A 4,309-nucleotide genomic window follows, 5' to 3' on the forward strand; every position below is an offset into this window, starting at 1 on the left:
CTCCCTATTAGTCTGACCGGCCGTACGTTTTGTACGAAAGAACGCATATCTTTTTGCAACGACATTTACTGTTTCCTTGAAATAGGCATCTAAAGCAGACAAAATTTCTTCGTAGGACAGAGTTGCTACGTCGCGTCGGGGAAACAATTTCACTATCACACAGTAGGTGGACACACCGACACACGAAAGCAAAAACGGCTGCCGCTCATTACCTTGAATTCTGTAGGCGGCGAGATGAAATCCAAATTGTCGGGACCATTCCGTCCACGATTCAATGGCTGCATAAAAGCTACAAAACGGGGGTGCAACTGCATGTTGTGGCTGCGGTAGCGGTGAAGCGGCGGCGGCCGCATCGGTTGGCAGTGCACGTTGACCCTGGACGAGCTGTCCTAGGGCATCCAATAAGGCCTGCGTCTGCTGATTCTGCAAGCGATAAAATTCGGACAGTACACCTGGAGAATGTGGTGAAGCCATGACACAAGCAAATTAATACAATACGAACGCTAAAGTCCCTTTTGAGACTCATCGCCAATGTAGTGGACTGACAAGGCAGCCAGTCCACAGTGACGGGTAGCCGAAAGGGCACACGTACACACACGCCGACTGGCGCGAAGTCTGGAACAGGATTCGTAATGAATGTGATAAAGAAAAGAACGTAGCTACTAGAACACTTAACTTTTATATCGTCCTTTGGTATACAGCATTCTTGATGATACAAGTGAGACTATCTTGAGATACATGCAATGGTACAAATGGCGCCTTGCTAGGTCGTAGCCATTAACTTAGCTGAAGGCTATAATAACTGTCTCTCGGCAAATGAGAGAAAGGCTTCGTACGTGTAGTCGCTAGCAATGTCGTCCGTACAACTGGGGCGAGTGCTAGTCAGTCTCTCGCGACCTGCCTTGTGGTGGCGCTCCGTCTGTGATCCTGACAGTGGCGACACGCGGGTCCGACATGTACTAATGGACCGCGGTCGATTTAAGCTACCACCTAGCAAGTGTGGTGTCTAGCGGTGACACGACAGTATCCACCTGTGGCAGTGAATGCTTGAGTCTTATTCCGTCGTGTCTGATGGTTTCGTGGCTGCATTGAGTGTTTTGCTACAACTGATATAACTGTTTCTCCCCTTCCACCGCTGCGCTAATCTTGGGCAGGGTTTCGTTTGTTATCTTTATAGCACCCGAGTGCATGTCTCCACAACTATATGGTATCATGAAAGTTCTTACATTATACATGGACTTTCGTGCACCCTGGCCAATTGTAGGTGTTTTAGATTTCGGGCGGGTTTGAAAATTACGGTGATACTCCGTTATGCTGTCATTATAATAGGCGCAGTCGATAACTTCAACTTGCCGCTGTAGTGCAGAGGAAGTCGAGGACAGCAAATTGATGCAGGAAACGTGTGGTCCATCAAACCGGGATAGAACCACAAACTGGCCTACAAAAGCCAATTAAGCTACAACGCTTGCGCACTGCGCGGTATTTTGGCTAAAAGCATCCCTGAATATCAAAAACCACTAGAAACTTTCTGGAAGATTAAGAGTGTGTGCCGGATCGAGAGCCGAGCCACGAAAAACGTTGTATGGAGTCACGAATCACGGTACACAATGTGGCGATCCGACGGCAGGGTGTGGGTTTGGTGAATGCCCGGTGAACGTCATCTACTAGCGTGAGTTAGTGCCAACCGCAAAATTCGGAGGTGGTGGTGTTATGTTGTGGTCGTGTTGTTCATGGAGGGGCTTGCACCCCTTGTTGTTTTGCGTGGCACTATCACAGCACAGGCCTACATTGATGTTTAAAGAACCTTCTTGCTTCCTACTGTTGAAGAGCAATTCGGGGATGGCGATTGCATCTTTCAATACCATCGAGCGCCTGATCATATTGCACGGCCTGTGGCGGAGTGGTTACACGATAATAGCATCCCTGTAATGGACTGGCCTGCACAGAGTCCTGACCTGACTCCTATAGAACACCTTTGGGATGTTTTGGAACGCCGACTTCGTGGCAAGCCTCGCCGAAAGACATCGATACCTCTCTTCAGTTCAGCACTCCGTGAAGAGAGGGCTGCCATTCCCCAAGAAACCTTCCAGCACCAGACTGAACGTATGCCTGTCATCAAGGCCAAGGATGGGTCAACACCATACTGAATTTCAGCATTACCGATGGAGGGCGTCACGAACTTGTAAGTCCTTTTCAGCTAGATGTCCGGATATTTTTGATCGCATAATGTAGTAAAATGTCATAAGGTGATACACTTCAAAGTATTATTAAAATACCACCGTAGCAATCTGATCTACATCATCGCAAATGAATTAAAATTGCTGTTTTGAAGATAAACGAGGGTGGAGTAATAATAGATAGTGCCTCTGATACCACGGCTATTGAAGCAGACAAAAGAAAGGAAGATTTGAGTTTGACTTCCTGTCGACAGCGACTTACTTAGAGACGGAGCACAAGATCGGAATGTTTCAAGGATGGGGAAGGAAATCAGCCGTTCCCTTTCAAAAGAACCATCTCGACATTTCCCTTGAGCGAGTTTGAAAATCACGGAAAACCTAAATTGGATGGGCTGGACGCAGATGTGAACCGCCATTTCCCAGACGGCGTATCGTGCCTGCTAACTACTGCGTCACCTCACTCCGGTTTTTAGGTGGTGTCGAAGGAACAGACTTCAAAATGTAAACGATAACTGAAACTTCCTGGCAGATTAAAACTGTGTGCCCGACCGAGACTCGAACTCGGGACCTTTGCTTTTCGCGGGCAAGTGCTCTACTAACTGAGCTATCGAAGCACTGCTCACGCCCGGTCCTCACAGCTTTACTTCTGCCAGTATCTCGTCTCCTACCTTCCAAACTTTACAGAAGCTCTCCTGCGAACCATGCAGAAGTAGCACTCCTGAAAGAAAGGATATTGCGGAGACATGGCTTAGCCACAGCCTGGGGGATGTTTCCAGAATGAGATTTTCACTCTGCAGCGGAGTGTGCGCTGATATGAAACTTCCTGGCAGATTAAAACTGTGTTCCCGACCGAGACTCGAACTCGGGACCTTTGCCTTTCGCGGGCAAGTGCTCTACCAACTGAGCCACCGAAGCACGACTCACACCCGGTCCTCACAGCTTTACTTCTGCCTTTCTTTCAGGAGTGCTAGTTCTGCATGGTTCGCAGGAGAGCTTCTGTAAAGTTTGGAAGGTAGGAGACGAGATACTGGCAGAAGAAAAGCTGTGAGGACCGGGCGTGAGTCGTGCTTCGGTAGCTCAGTTGGTAGAGCACTTGCCCGCGAAAGGCAAAGGTCCCGAGTTCGAGTCTCGGTCGGGCACACAGTTTTAATCTGCCAGGAAGTTTCATATCAGCGCACACTCCGCTGCAGAGTGAAAATCTCATTCTGTAAACGATAACTGTTTATAGTGTACCGCTGTCATTTAAGAGAAGTCAACATGAGCAATTTGATATAGGATACTTGTGGTTATGTTAAGTTCCTATGGGACCAAACTGCCGAGGGCATCGGTTCCTAGGCTTACACGCTACTTGATCTAACTTAAACTAACTTATGCTAAGGACAACAGACACACCCATGCCCGAGGGATTGCTCGAACTTCCGACGGGGAGAGCCGCGCGTACCGTGGCAGGGGGCCCTAGACTGCGCGGCTACACCGCGCGACCCATAACTGTGGTCTACAAACTCAAGTTATCCTACAAAATCTTACTAAGATACAATGCATGTGCAGCGAGCGAGCTTTTCAGTCTCCTTCCGTTCTCTTGAGCCACAGGCCTAGTCGGCGATTTCACTAACATGATTTAAATTAATGATGTTAGTGAAATCGCTCCCTGAGAGTACTGAATGAAAACAGACATTTGTAAACGTTATGCAAAAGCTTAATCCTTACATCCACAATAGTTTCGTAATAACAAGGTCAGAAAAAAACCCGTTGTTAGTTTCATTTTTAAGCTGTTAAAATTCATAACACTTCAAGGTGAAATTTACTCAAACGCTACTTTCACAATTGGTAACTGCAAGACAAACAGTTTTTAAGAATGACTTTTCACTCTGTAGCGGTGAGTGTGCTGATATGAAGTTACCTGGTTGATTATAACTGCCTGCTGGACCGAGATTCGAGCTCAGGTCTTCGCCCTTTCGGGGGCAGGTGCTAACGCGCACTTGGCCACGATAGGCAAAGATCCTTACATAAAGATATGGCATTTCAGTCTTTGATCGCTATTTTTTATTTTCAGTGACTGGTTTCAGGCTAGCTGCCCATCTTCAGATCATGTATTGCAGTTACATAGTAACCTGTCAGTAACCTGTACTGAC

At 47.4% G+C, this 4,309-nt stretch overlaps 1 non-coding gene across 1 annotated transcript; it reads right to left on the bottom strand.

Annotated features, from left to right (window-relative positions):
• Nucleotides 1-3,017: 3,017 nt before the first annotated feature.
• Nucleotides 3,018-3,092, bottom strand: Trnas-cga (transfer RNA serine (anticodon CGA)). The gene has a single exon. It is a non-coding gene; the product is annotated as a tRNA-Ser (tRNA).
• Between the last annotated feature and the right edge of the window lie 1,217 nt (nucleotides 3,093-4,309).

This window comes from Schistocerca nitens, chromosome 7, assembly GCF_023898315.1.
Source record: "Schistocerca nitens isolate TAMUIC-IGC-003100 chromosome 7, iqSchNite1.1, whole genome shotgun sequence".
Lineage (NCBI taxonomy): Eukaryota > Metazoa > Arthropoda > Insecta > Orthoptera > Acrididae > Schistocerca > Schistocerca nitens.